This window comes from Herpailurus yagouaroundi, unplaced genomic scaffold (assembly GCF_014898765.1).
Source record: "Herpailurus yagouaroundi ecotype Mexico unplaced genomic scaffold, PumYag 28, whole genome shotgun sequence".
Classification (NCBI taxonomy): Eukaryota; Metazoa; Chordata; class Mammalia; order Carnivora; family Felidae; genus Herpailurus; species Herpailurus yagouaroundi.
In genome coordinates, this window is record NW_024412376.1 from 109,879,716 (window position 1) to 109,894,680 (window position 14,965).

Below are 14,965 nucleotides of genomic sequence, written 5' to 3' on the forward strand. Positions count from 1 at the left end.
TCTGCCATTCGTTCCGTGTCCTAGTTTGTCGGTACAGTCTCTATTAGCCCAACAGCAAGAAGCAAGATCAGGGCTATGACACCAGGAAGGGGCAAGGGCTGGCAGAGTTGTATCTGGAACTCTGGGCTCAGTCCACACATTGATTCCTCAAGCTTCTGCCGTTCGCAGGCCAGCCAGCTTCCGGGGTGTGGCTGGAGCAGGGCTGGAGATCTCAGGGGCCAGTGTCTTTCTGAGGGTCAGTTTAAGTGGGCTGACTGGATCTGGATCACTTCGCCAGGTTGAGGGTTCCTCTGAGTTGGCCTTCTTAACTCTGGAGTGATGGACCCACGGGGTAATGCCTGAAACTGAGTCCTCTATTTGGTTGTATGTCTGTAAAGTCTACCTCCAAGTCTTTGAAAGGGGCGGGTTTCTGGTAACTGTCAGATCAGGTTTAGGGAAGATATGGTTTGCATATTTAGAAATCCATCCTGTTTTCCAGTTGTTTAAATAATCATATGCCCATGGGGTGTTGTTATTATCCCCACAGAATAGCAAGCACAGAAGATTGTCTATACATGAAATACTGTGAAAATTTTTCTAAAGTTTACCTCAAGTGGCCAAGTTTAGGCAAACAACAAACATTTAAAGACAATTAGAACTAGAATTTAACATCCATAACGGTGCATTGTTGAAACATAGTTGTTGTTGTTGTTGTTGTTTCTCTAAAAACCCTCCTTTCCAGAGATAGCCAAATTGAGACCAATGCTTTTGTAGAATAAGTCCAGTCTTAAGAAACCTGGCCTAACTATGTACATAAGTTTAAAAAGAATAACGATTGATCACGAGGATCTTTTAAAGTTTGCTTTGCTGGAAACTTTTGTAAGGAATCTCCGGGTTGAACTTTTAGTAGCCTCTCCAGGCCAGAAGCCAAGCCAAATACTTGCCATCAGACAGGCCTGCAATACCTGTAGAATTGGGAAAATTCCTCTTCATGAGGTCCCCAAGATACCCTGAGGTTCCTGCACCTGCCAGGAAGTGACCTTCTTTACTCACCTGGTGAGGCTGCTGGGAACTCTGGAAGCAAGGTATCAACATTTCCAAGGGCCTTTATGGCTCCATGTTTCATAAAGCTAACCTTTGTTCCTTAAAGCTGTTTTAGTTCCTTAAAGCTGAGTTTATGAATGTCATTCTCAAATACTCCAGTCAAAGCCTTGGTAAAATAACCAGTATTTCCAATGGTGATCTGTTACAAGATGAACAGATTCTTATTGAACTTATGCAAACAATTGTAATTGCCATGAAAGAAAGAATACTCACTGAGAGTTTTTGAATTTCAGGGGAGTTATGTAGAGAGAAAAGATAAATGCTTCAGTTTACAAATGAATGCTTTATGACATTTCTGTATATCATAGATCTCTTAAGAGAAAGTTTCCTTAATCTGGAAGAGGAAGCATTAGAGAACCAGCAATATTTTCAACAAAAATCACAAAACTATAATCTTCCTCAGTTGGTTTAATCCCATGTTCCTAATTCTTGTTCAGTTTGAATGCAGCTTTTTAGTTGGAAATTCTTACCCATTTTAGTATTAATCTTAAAGATGTCAAATACCTGTATTTGTCCCCAAAATCATTTTTATAAATCTCCTTGAAGAAGAAACACGTTTTGTGAGAGAATAAGAACAATTATAAATGACCAAATCTCAGAAATAGACTTTGTTAAAGATCTGATGAGAGTTCATTACGATGCAATTGACAAAGAAATTTGGTTATTTCTGTGACACGTAACACTTCAAGTAATCAGAATATTAAATGATGACCTTATACCAAAACATTAAAACTTTAGGAACTGCATATATATTTGGGCAGTTACAGCATTTACCTGTGCAAAACAACCTAACGTTTGCCATTGTACGACAGTGCTTTTCCAAGTAACTTAGCATCCCAAATAAAAGGGCCTAATTGGTCAAAAAGACTTCCGTTACCATTTAAATCCTGGGAAGTTTGTTAAAACCTTAGGAAGTTATAAGTACATCCTAAATAGGATTACACATCATTACAAATATTAAAATTTTATTTATTCAACGAAGGTGGCAATAAAAGATCCTAAAGGTGAACGTATAGCATTATAGAGTTGTTACCAAAACCTAGCTCCTGTAACATTGAGAAGTTTTAATTAAGTAATCAAAGACCTGATAAAGATGAAACCTAAAACTTTGGTTTTCCTGGAAGACAATCCTTTGTTTGCATTGTCTTATCAAGAGCAGATCAACAGTCCAAGAAAACTTTGTCATTTGAGCAGAGAGAAAAGCAGAATTTCAACCTTATACCAGTGTACCTTTAAAATTCCATTCATCCCAACTTTGGTCCATCCTGAGCACACATAAGATTCTTTTCCAAAGATTTCCCTTCATGAACCTTCTACAACTTTCCTTGGCCTTCAAACTTTGTCCCAAAGCCATTTCTCTCCAAATAACCAGTCTCATTTAAGATAAAATTACTTTCTTCTTCCCTCAACAAAAATGTATTTCCACTCCTTATATCTTTCTTACATACCTCCTACTTCCCTACATACGGGGTTGCTTTCTTTATTTCCATCAGTCTTAAATACACTTAGCAGGATTTTAACTCTTAGGAAACCTTAGTCTCCAACTGAGGACTTAGTAACCAACTGAGAGGTGTTTACACCAGAATTTTTTTTTAATGTTTTTATTTATTTTTGAGACAGAGACAGAGCATGAGTGGGGAAGGGGCAGAGAGAGAGGGAGACACAGAATCCGAAGCAGGCTCCAGGCTCTGAGCTGTCAGCACAGAGCCTGACGCGGGGCTCGAACTCACAGACTGTGAGATCGTGACCTGAGCCGAAGTCGGACGCTTAACCAACTGAGCCACCCAGGTGCCCCTACGCCAGAATTTTTTTAGATGGTAAATTCATGAACCAATTAAGTAAAAAGCATGTTTTCCAAAAGGTCCAAATAGCTTTAGTTTCTCTGCAGTAAGAAGTTAAAAACACAAACCTGTGTTCAGTAATCAAAGCTTTAGCAATTCATTCTATTTGGAAAAGACCTAGATGTCTATCTGGAAAAGACCTAGGATGGGAGGAGGAGCCAATGGTACCTGAAGTACTGAGGAGGGTATAGGAACCAGTTACGTAGACCACACCAAGTTGGTGCAGAAACAGCAGGGGGAGGGGAAGGCAGAAGAGGCAAGGTGCCAGTAGAAGGCAGAGAAGGAAAACCCAATTCAAAACCTTAACTCAGAGGAGCAGACGCCATGTGTTTTCCACCAAAGTGGAAATATGGAGTACACATCAGGCCAGAGAAGACCCGAAATTTCCCTGAAACAAATGGAGTTTCAGCAACTGCTTGGAAACATTCCTTAAAGTCCCCATCCCAAGGTAGACTAATCACAGTTGGCTCCAATTATAGCTGTTAACCTGGGAAATAAGGGAGAATCCCTCATATCTATTAGGCAGAGGAACAAGGAGAGAGAGCCAGTGTCCCCTTCAGTCTGATTCGATCTCAGCCAGATCAATCAGATCCCCTTCTTGAGGTTCCTCCTGATATCAGCTGGGTTTCTGGGACTTTCCCTGGTGGGGACATCTATTCTTTTAATTTCCTTTCTCCTTGCAGTAGGTTCACTGACCCCTTACTAAGGAGGTTCTGGGCCTCCCCCCTTTTGGTGGCTAGACCTTCCCCATCCTTTTGTCGTGGCTCTCTTGTGCCTCTGGAGCAAACAGTGTGTAAGCCTCACATAGCCTCTAATAATAATCCCTGGGGGAATCCCCTTGCTGGGCATATTCATGGGCTTCTCAGCCTCTGCTCTGATTACCCGGAGGAGAGCCTCTTGATACTGGCGGATGTGGACCGGTATCTGGAGAGCATCTGTGCCTAGCCCAGGGCGCAATCTGGCCGTTGGTCCTTGTTGGGGAGGGTTCTCCGGGTCCTGGAGGAGAGGAGAGATGGGCCAGAGGAGAGACAGACCGGGGAGGAGTTTTAAGCTCAGGGGCAGGGGGCAGGGAGCCCAGTGAGTCATAAGGTGGCGGAAAGATGGGATCTTCCTCCGGGTCTCCTGCAAACACTAGAGGAGCAGTGGGTTGCTTCTTTGGTTCCCTGGGTAAGTCTCCGGATAGGCAGCTAAAACCTTTGCCTGACTCTGCTTGCTATGGGTGAATCGCACCCAAGGCAGAGGACTTTGGGCAATTTCAAGCCAGGAGTCGATGTATGGAAATTGATCAGGGTGACCTGGGTCTCTCCAGAGACAATACGCCAGATGCAGCGGACCATTGGGACGTCTAAGATTCCCTCAGAGGCCCTTTTACACCAAAAGTGGGCCATTCTAACTCACATAGGGTCCTTAACATGCCGGGGACTATCTTAATTCTGTAGTCTCCCCAAAACCCTTTCTTTGCTCCATCCCAACCCCATAATGTTCCTGTGAGGAGAAGTCACAAAGACAGAGGAATGGAGTGCCCCCTCTAATGAGGAGACCAGTCCCAAAGGAACCTAGGTGATGATTGGCCGTAGCACTCTCAGCTTTGTGGCTTACGATTGGAAACTATTCTGATGCTGCCTTAGACCATATGCCATTCACCATGGAATCGCAGCTGGGCCCACTCAGACCCCGTGGGCTTTTGGGGAACCTTAAGGGTGCCCGCCCGTGAAGCCACAGAATCGAACTTGGCAGGCAAGCCAGACCGAGTTGCACATTCACACTCACATACACACCAGAGGTTATGACATTCCCTCCCACAGAATTCCCCTGTGAGACCTCTGAGGTCTCTGGGGAGTAATCAGGTCCCCCTTCCACTCTTGCAAGTGAGCCTGACTACATTGGGTCCCAGCCTTACCGGTTTCAACGTTGGGTCGAGGTCCTCACCTGCCAAGTCTCCTGCCAATTCCAGCTGGAGCAGCGGAGCGGGAGCTGGCCTGAGGCGACCGAGCAGGAGACTGAGGAAATTCAGGCAGGGTGCGCCTTCTCCCTTGCGATTCCTCGTTCTGTTACTGCCTAGCTGTTCCCCCAAACTGGTGGCAACAACGGGCCAGCACGGTTGGGTTTCCCGGTCAAGGAACCAAATATGTTATGGAACCAGGCTGGAACGCCGGCAGAAAAACCAAACGGCACTCAGAGATCTTGGTGCATCGGAGATTTATGTAACACCGGTGGGCTCAGAGGAGACCGTTTCTCCAAAGATCTGAGTCCCAAATGAAGGGGGGGAGGGTAATTTACAGCCCTCAGCTTCCATATCTGTGGTGGGTTTTCGGGCGTGTGGCAAACAGGGCAAGAAGGACCCAGAAGAGGCGTCTCTAAGCTAGAGACCAGAGCTTGTTTTAGTCCCCTCGGCCATCTTATGGTATAAAACTTTATTCATTTTCCCAACGACACCTCAAGAATTCTTTCTTGACCGTTCACTCCCAAACCCCAACATTTCACATCGGGAACTACTGGGATTAATGGCTAAAGAATGTACAAGTGTATATCCTTCAGTAGGTCCAAGCAGTGTAAGAATGATAGTATAGCTGCTTCTATGGTTAAACAGCACCAAAAAGGCTGACCACTGAGGGAACGGTGTGTGTCAAGATATGCTTTAACTGGAAACTAGAGGTCGTAGCTAATGGAAAGGGTGTTCATAAGAGAGCAGTGCCTGACCAAGGGAAGGAATGAAGTCAGGAATTTCTGAGGGAGCATCTCAGAGCAAGAGATAATGCTAATATATTTATTTAATTATTGATAACTAATCTACTTATTTATTGGCATAGTTGAATAGTACTATGTTTAGTTAGCATTATAATAGTTTCCATAAAAGTTATTTATCAGTAACAAACTTGACCATGACTAATGGCTGATGCTGGAGAAATCTCTGGAAATGTATTCTCCAGAGAAGAATGTAAAAGCTTGATCTGAATATTCCATCATAATTTTCCAGATAAATGTAGCGACACAGGACTGCCTGATGGCTCATAGTTCTGATGATCAACCCCTGTAAGTAAATGGACTAAAAATGAGTTTAATGCTGGGAGAGAGCTTGTGTCCTCCCCCATGATGGACTGTTGGCTATTCTGAATCTGATGTCTTTAAAGGTCAATGGCTAGTGATGTGGGAAATGAAGGCAGAAAGAAATGGTAGATAAAATGAAATCTCCTCACAACCTGCAGCCCATTGACAAATACTTGAGACAGGCAAAGTATAACATTTCTCCTGGAACTCCCCACAGTCTTAAAGTTAATGCTTTGCTAGAGGGAAAAACAACCTTATCTTGACAGTAGCTGGGCCTCCAGGATCCTGTGAGTCGTCTTCAGCATATGAAAGTTCTTTTGGAAACTTACCTTGGCCATAACCTCCCCCAGCTCCCAAGTATATAATCAGTCACTCCTCACAATCCCAGCACAGTTCTTTCTGCCCAAGGTCCATCCTTGTGCTTTAACAAAATCACCTTTTTGTATGGAAGATGTCTCAAGAACTCTTTCCTGGGCATCAGCTCTGGACCGCCACCACCACTCCAAAACCACAGAAGCTAGGAATGTGTGATATTGTGATTTATAATAAGACATATATATTTAGTCTCTGGTTACAGGTATGGAACTCCTAAAATCCTTGGAATTTCCTGTGATAAGAGTGATCGAGATGTCTTTTGTTATGTTAATGAGATGACCTTTAGAAAGCCCTTTGGTTACCTAAGGATGGGGACTGGTTGCCAGGGCACCCATCACGTGATTGGAGGGTTGGAACTTTCAGTACTCCACCCCCACAACCTCTGGCAAGGGGAGAGGAGCTAGGAATTGAATCAAGAGCTAATAGGCAGAGGCACCTGGGTGACTAAATCAGACCCTTAAGCATCTGACTCTTGTTTCAGCTCAGGTCATGATCTCATGCTTTCCTGGGTTCCAGCCCAGCATTGGGTTCTGTGCCGATGGTGCGGAGCCTGCTTGGGATTCTCTCTCCCTCTCTTTCTGCCCCTCTCAGACTCATGCTGTCTGTGTCTCTCTCAAAAATAAGTAAACTTAAAACTTTTTTTAAAAAAAAGCTAATGGCCAATGATGTCATCAATCATGCCAAGGTAATGAAATTTCATAAAAATCCAAAAGGACAGGGTATGGAGAGCTTGCAGGCTGGCAGACAGTTCCTCACCAGGAGGGTCACTGACTCCTCTCCATGGTGACAGAAGCTCCTCTTCTTAGGGTCCTCTCAGACCTTGTCCTCTGTATCTGTGTCATTTTTTTTAATTAATTATTTTTTAAATTTACATCCAAGTTAGCATATAGTGCGGCAATGATTTCAGGAGTAGATGCCAGTAATTTATCCCTATGTGTAACACCCAGTGCTCATCCAAACAAGTGCCCTTCCTAATGCCCCTTACCCACTTAGCCCATCCCCTCACTCACAACCCCTCCAGCAACCCTCAGTTTGTTCTCAGTATTCAAGTGTCTCTTATGGTTTGTTCGCCTCCTTATTTTTATATTATTTTTGCTTCCCTTCCCTTATGTTCATCAGTTTTGTATCTTAAATTTCTCATATGAGTGAAGTCATCTGATATCTGTCTTTGTCTGACTGGCTAATTTCACTTAGCATAATACCCTCTAGTTCCATCCACATAGTAGCAAATGGCAAGATTTCATTCTTGTTGATTGCTGGGTAATACATACATACATATGTATACGTGTGTGTACATATATATATATGTACATATGTGTGTATATATGTGCATACATATATATATGTACATATATATATGTGTATATATATATAATACTCCGGTATATAGATAGGCGCACACACACACACACACACACACACACACACACACACACCACATCTTTACCCATGTATCCATCGGTGGACATTTGGGCTCTTTCCATACTTTGGCTATTGTCAATAGTGCTGCAATAAACATTGGGGTGCATATGCCCCTTCGAAACAGCACACCCATATCTCTTGGATAAATTCCTAGTAGTGCAATTGCTGGGTCGTAGGGCAGTTCTATTTTTAATTTTTTGAGGAACCTCTATACTATTTTCCAGAGTGGCTGCACCAGCTTGCATTCCCAGCAGCAGTGCAAAAGAGATCCTCTTTCTCCCTGTCCTCACCAACATCTGTTGTTGCCTGAGTTGTTCATTTTAGCAATTCTGACAGGTGTGAGGTGGTATCTCATTGTGATTTTAATTTGTATCCCCCTGATGATGAGTGATGTTGAACATTTTCTCATGTGTCTGTTAGCCATCTGGATGTCTTTTTGGAGAAGTGTTTATTCATGTCTTTTGCCCATTTCTTCACTGGATTATTTGCTTTTTGGGTGTTGAGCTTGATAAATTCTTTATAGATTTTGGATATTAACCCTTTATCTGTTATGTCATTTGCAAATATCCTCTCCCATTTCATCGGTTGTCTTTTAGCTTTGCTGATTGTTTCCTTCACTGTGCAGAAGCTTTTTATGTTGATGAGGTCCCAATAGTTCATTTTTGCTTTTGTTTCCCTTGCCGCTGGAGACATGTTGAGTAAGAAGTTGCTACAGTCAAGGTCAAAGAGGTTCTTGACTACTTTCCCCCCTAAGATTTTGACGGCTTCCTGTCTTATGTTTAGGTCTTTCATCCATTTTGAATTTATTTTTGTGTATGGTGTAAAAAAGTAGTCCAGGTTCATTTTTTTGCATGTAGCTGTCCAGTTTTCACAGCACCATTTGCTAAAGAGACTGTCTTTATTCCATTGGATATTCTTTCCTGCTTTGTCAAAATTAGTTGGCCATATGCTTGTGGGTCCATTTCTGGGTTCTCTATTCTGTTCCATTGATCTGAGTGTCTGTTTTTGTGCCAATACCATACTGTCTTGATGACAACCTCTACCAAATGTCTTCCCAACAGGGGAACCGCCTATTCCCTTGTGGCCTGAGGACCACTCAGACCTCACTATCTGCTCCTGGGGATTCGCCCTTCCCACCAGAGCACCACTAGGAAGACACATCCCATGATCTCCTTATTTGCTGCAAATAAAGTTTCCTTGATGTGACAACTCCACCTGGTGTCCTCTCTATCTTTTGTTGTCTCCATCTGTAACTGACCAAAGAACAAACACACGTTTATTTGGTTACCACTGGACAGTCGTGCCTTTACGATTTTAACTAATGGCCCAAGTACTATAGATTTGCTTTGTTTGTGGTTAAGAAACATAAAAGGACAAAGTATCTATAAGGGTAAATAAGGAATGTAATTTATTAACATCCAGAAGCTGGTATCTGTAGAAAACTGTATTATGATATCAATGGTATGCTTATGTGTACAAGCAACACAGAATACAGAAATTACCAAACGGTGACCTCTAGTCACTACGCTAGTCCCCAGGGATACATGGAAAATGTTTTTTTAGGGAAGAAATGGATACTTTTAATTGATGTATGGGACATAAAGTGTTATTTCAATGTCTATGTCACAGCTCTGTAGTGTGACAAAAGCTTGGTAAATTCATGTGTAGACAGCTTTCTTCCAGGAAGAAACATCATTTAAGAACATTGACTTGAAGGCCTGGTTTATGTAATGCTCAAAGAAACTAGTTGGTCAGGGGCACCTGGGTGGCTCAGTCAGTTAAGTGTCTGACTTCAGTTCAGGTCATGATCTAACGGTCCATGAGTTCAAGCCAATATCAGGCTCTTGCTGACAGCTCAGAGCCTGGAGCCTCCTTCTTGATTCGATGTTTCCCACTCTCTCTGCCCCTACCCCATGCATGCTCTGTCTCTCTCATTCTCAAAAATGAATAAATGTTAAAAAAAAAAAAAAGAGAAATCAAGAAAGAAAGAAAGAAAGAGAGAGAGAGAGAAACTAATTGATCAGTGTTGGAGCAGGCTGTGAAGGTGCACCCACAAGTTAACATCTTTCCACAATGTCAGCTGTATTCAGTCATAAAGTAAGGTTAACATAATTGTAAAGCAGGTTCAGTATTCCAAACCCAATGACCTCGTGTTTAAATTGGCTTCTTACAGGGGCACCTGGGAGGCTCAGTCAGTTAAGCGTCTGACTTTGGCTTAGGTCATAATCTCATGGTTCATGGGTTTGAGCTCTGCGTTGGGCTCTGTGCTGACAGCTCGAAGCCTGGAGACTACTTCAGATTCTGTGTCTCCCACCCTCTCTCTGCCCCTCCCCTATCTGTGCTCTATCTCACTCTCTAAAAAATAAACATTTAAAAAATTTAAAAAAAAAATAAATTGGCTTCTTACACCTCACACAAAGCAAAGCATGAGACAAGTCACACAAGAAACAAGATAGAACAAGGATGTGGGAAGTTAATGAACCAATCATGAGCATAACAGTTGAGATGAGGTCTTGGTCAGATCCCAGTCAGCTTTCAGCACTTGCTGCTTATTACGTGCCAGCAGTGAAGGATCTGTTCTGCTCAGAGATCACTTGGGCAGAACCTTTGGCAGCAGTTGCCTTTTTTTGATGTGGTCAGACAGGAAAAGGTCAGCATCCAGAAAGTCTGGCAGTTTGCTGCAAAAATCCCCCATTTTTAAAGGAGTTTAATCAGTCTTGGACCTTTGCAGACCTCCTCTGGTACTGCTGGTTATCCGTTCTGGGTGTGTTGTCAGCCCGTGCTGGTTTCAGCCACATCTAGTCTTAGCTCAACACCCTTGGCTGCTTGTGCCACTGCTTGACCTGTGTCACTGCTTGACATGAGTGACTCTGTCTTGCTCTCTCCGGTCAGAAACAGAAGTTAAATTTAGTATTAAAATTACAGTTGAGGGGCACGTGGTGGCTCATTCAGTTGAGTATCCAACTCTTGTTGACTCAGCTCAGGTCATGATCCCAGGTTCCTGGAATTAAGCTCCACGTCTGACTCCAGGCTGGGCATGACAGCTGCTTAGGATTCTCTCCCTCTCTCCCTCTGCCCCTCTCCATGGCTTACTCTATCTCCCTCTCAAAAAAAGAAAATTACAGTTGATAAAATGTCTCCAACGCTTGTAAAAAATTTCTAATTACTATGGATGATGGAAGGAAAAACTGAGTTATTTGAGAGAATATCAAAAGATTTGTGAAGGGATAAAGTAATGATTAATATGCTTTGTAAAGGGACTCTAATATAATAAAATATGACAGAAGTTGTTGTAAGACAAGTAATGAAAATACACGTGAGAAATATGTGGCAAAGGGATATTTACACAGATCCCCTATATCATATGATGTGGGGCCATAGCATTTAGATGGTACATTGAATGTTCCAGACTTTCCCTGCTTCACGTGGGCCTCACAAATACCTGTAGCCTTGAAACTATCAAGAAAGCCTGATCAACTCTCAAGAAAGTATCAATCTACTCCTTTATGTTGTCTTCTCAGATCAAGTCTTAGAAATTATCTGGCTAAAAAAGAAAAAAAAAAGAAATTCATTTTGTTATAGATGAAGAAACAGAGTAACATTTTTTTTTTTGCTTTAGAATTTTCATTTCTTAACCAGTAATTATTTTTGCATATGAATAATTTTCTTGATTTTTTTATAAACCTACATTTGATTGTGTCATATTACCATTTTAAGTTCTATGCCATCATTTCAGTGATGCCATTGACTAAGAGTAAACCCTTCAAATTCAGATTCGTTTATTACTACATTCTATGGATTGGCATATGGACCTTTAAATTCCAAATTATTACTCCTGGTACTTGGCTCCTTTGTTTCTTACTAAGATTACGTGAAAACATTTTTTCCCTTCTGCTATACTTGCTCTCTGTATTGATCGAGGTTCTCCAGAGAAGCATAACCAATGGGGGTGTATGCATGTGTGCACATGTATATATATTTTAAGGAATTGACCCACATGATTGCATGATTACAGAAGCTGGCAAATCTGAAACCTGCACAGTGAGGTGCAAAGCTGGAGACCCATGTAAGCTGTCTGCTAGCAAGAATTCTCTCTAGCTTGGGGGAAATCAGTCTTTTATTTTGTTCAGGGCTTCAACTGATTGGGTGAAGCCCACCCACATTATAGAGAGCAATTTACCTTACTCAACATCCATTGATAATTTCGTCCAAAAATACCCTCATAGAAATGCCCACAATAATGTTTAATCATATATCTGGACACATGGTCTAGCCAAATTGACACGTAAAAGTAAACATCTCAGCATTCATAATGCCTGTCTTCCAGTTTTCTTTGGATATTTTCATCTCTTTCCTACAAATTTCATTTTGATTCTTTATCGATCAATTTTGTAATTCTTCAAACAAACATATTTGTCGAGAAAACATTGGGAACCATATACATCCAGTCCTATGGAACAGTACTTCTGGGGACAACCTCACAAAGAGAATATCAGTATGAGATGCATGTGGGAATACTGCTATCCATAAAATTCGGGAATAGTACATATGGATCTTGTCACACCAGACATCAGATTTCAGGAGAGAAACTCTCGTTGTCATGATGTGGAACTTTAGCTGCACGATTAGCAAAGCAAGAGTTGCTGTTGTGTCACAACTATGGGTTAAGATCCCGTCCGATTTTGCTGTTTCACATTCATTGGTTGGGAGATCACAAGTGCCTTTGTTGTCATGAGCAGTCTAAGCTTTATATCTTTCACTTTTAGCTATATAGCAGGATGGCCTGATCTGCGTCCTCAGTATTCTTGAATCAATTGCCTTGTTGACAATTGCCTCTAGTTGGTTTCCGTGAAGCTCTTTTGGAAGCCAATATCTCTGAATAAAGAACCTGGAAGTCCACTTTGTCATTGGACAAATTAACTCCTATTTAACTTTTACAAAAATGTTTCTTTCATCCTTCATGAGATGATTAGCAGCACATGCCCAGGTGTTGTCATAGTTAATGATCTGAAGATCAAAATCCTTGGAAACTATCTTAATAAGCCATCTCTCTCTTCGTTTTTCATAATGATTTTTGTGTCTGTCTCCACAAGACTCAGCCATCAGTTTGTCAGATGAGTATTGACATCTTCAGATACTTGCTTCAAAATGCCAGCACACATCCCCTTAAGGCTTGTCGGATCACTGTTAAGCGATGTGTATGCTTTTCAATAGTGTCTCAGTCATTAATCACAATGCAGAGCTCTCCCTTCTGGGGGCCAGATTGAAACATGCCTTCTGTTTGGTTTTGCCAGGGATATTTTCTTAGTTTACTTGAGTGGAGGATTCTATCATGTATTAAGAATGATGTTTTTCACTCCTGGCTGCATATTTAAATCACTTGGAAACTGTGTAAAACGATCACTGTCCCACTACCAGACCAACTAAAAGAACATCTGGGGATGGTGAGCAAGTATCAGTGTTTCTTAAAAACTGTCCAGGTGATTCCTTTTTTTTTTTTTTTTTAAAGTTTTATTTATTTTTGAGAGAGCACGTGCATGTGCACAAGCAGGGGAGAAACAGAGAGAGAGGGAGACAGAGGATCCAAAATGGGTTCCATGCTGACAGCAGAGAGCCTGATGCAGGGCTTGAACTAAAGAACTGGGAGATCATGACCTGAGCTGACATTGGAGCTTAACCAGCTGAGCCACCCAGGTGCCCCTCTCCAGGTGATTCTAATTGGCAGCTGGCGTTGAGAGCCACTATGTTAGTGTGCTTAACCTCAAACACTAAGATAAAGTGAGTCATCTATATGTCTTGTTAAAATTCAGTATACTGATCAGTATGTGTGCAGGGCCTGAGAGCTTGTATTTCTAGTGGGTGATGCTGCTCTATGGATCACACTTTGAGCAGAAGGGCTTTTGAAGGTTCCCTCTTTATGATTTCAACCTCACATTGAAACATCTTTTCTAACTTGTCACTATTATATTTTTTAAAAATTTTTGAATGTTTATTTTTTGAGAGAGAGAAACAGCTTGAGCAAGGGAGGGGCAGAGAGAGAGGGAGACACAGAATCTGACACAGGTTCCAGGCTCTGAGCTGTCAGCACAGAGCCCGACGCGGGGCTCGAACTCAGGAACGGTGAGATCATGACCTGAGCCGACGTCGGACGCTTAACCGATGGAGCCACCCAGGTGCCCCTAACTTGTCACTATTATTAATCAATATTCGAGTGCAAATTTTATGGACATGGTGTGCCTCTCTCCTGTTATGTACAAGTAAGCCCTTGTGAGCTGCGTTGTTGGGTTTCCTGTTTTTACACCCTCTGAATATAAGGGTTGAAAAGAACCTTAGAGAGGACCTGACTGGTGGTTTTAGATGTTCTTCCCAGAGCAAAGAGATCTGAGAGACTTGGGATGTGTGGAGGGTACAGACAAGGCTGGAGGCTGTGTCTCCATTCCAATGAGAAAATTCCACTTTCATTGTTCGTTTTAGCCTTCAATGTGGTATTTCAGTTGAAAATGTAACAGGAAAACCACTCCTCTTGTCATTTCAAAGATAAAAACTTTCGACAAGTGTTGGTAAGTTATGTACTTAAGTTTACTAAATATTCAATAACAAATTCATAAAGTTGCTGAGAAAAAAATCACTGGCAATACTAAGTTATAGCTCATGCTAAGTTTACAATATGAAATAGGAAAAAACTATCCCATGGTAATTTTGTTTTCAGTGTCTATTAATATGCCTGTCACATGAGTGTTTGTTTATAGGTGAGTCATCAAAAACACAATGGAAGCAATTCACAAAAATATAAGGCTCCAAATGTATAGCAGGTAAGGCAGTAAACCAGGGAATGAAAAGACTACCTTGTCTGCAAATACCCAACAGCTCAGCAACTGAGCACAAAGCAAAGGACATATTGTCACGTCCTTTCCTTTCTCCCAGCTGTTCTAAGCACTATAGACTTTTATACTAATTAGAAATTACTTTATGTAGTATTTTTCCTAAATTTATAATTGACCTGATTCTTCTTAGGGAGGAGAAAATAAGACATTGATCGGCACAGTAGGAGCAAAAAGGTGGCCTTGTGGCCTTTCTGTATTTACCCCTTGTAGTGGTCCAGACTATCATGCAGTGTGGCCATTGGGCAGGACACGTCAAAGCCAGACTTCAGTAAATACCATAAGCAAAAGAACTTAACAAGGTATTAGCAAGGG

At 41.9% G+C, this 14,965-nt stretch overlaps 1 long non-coding RNA gene across 1 annotated transcript; it reads left to right on the top strand.

Moving 5' to 3' along the window:
* The first annotated feature begins 4,026 nt into the window (after nt 1–4,026).
* LOC121030978 (uncharacterized) lies at nt 4,027–8,958 on the top strand. Its single transcript, XR_005790504.1, has 3 exons — nt 4,027–4,091; nt 6,381–6,549; nt 8,831–8,958. It is a non-coding gene; the product is annotated as an uncharacterized LOC121030978 (long non-coding RNA).
* Nucleotides 8,959–14,965: the final 6,007 nt, after the last annotated feature.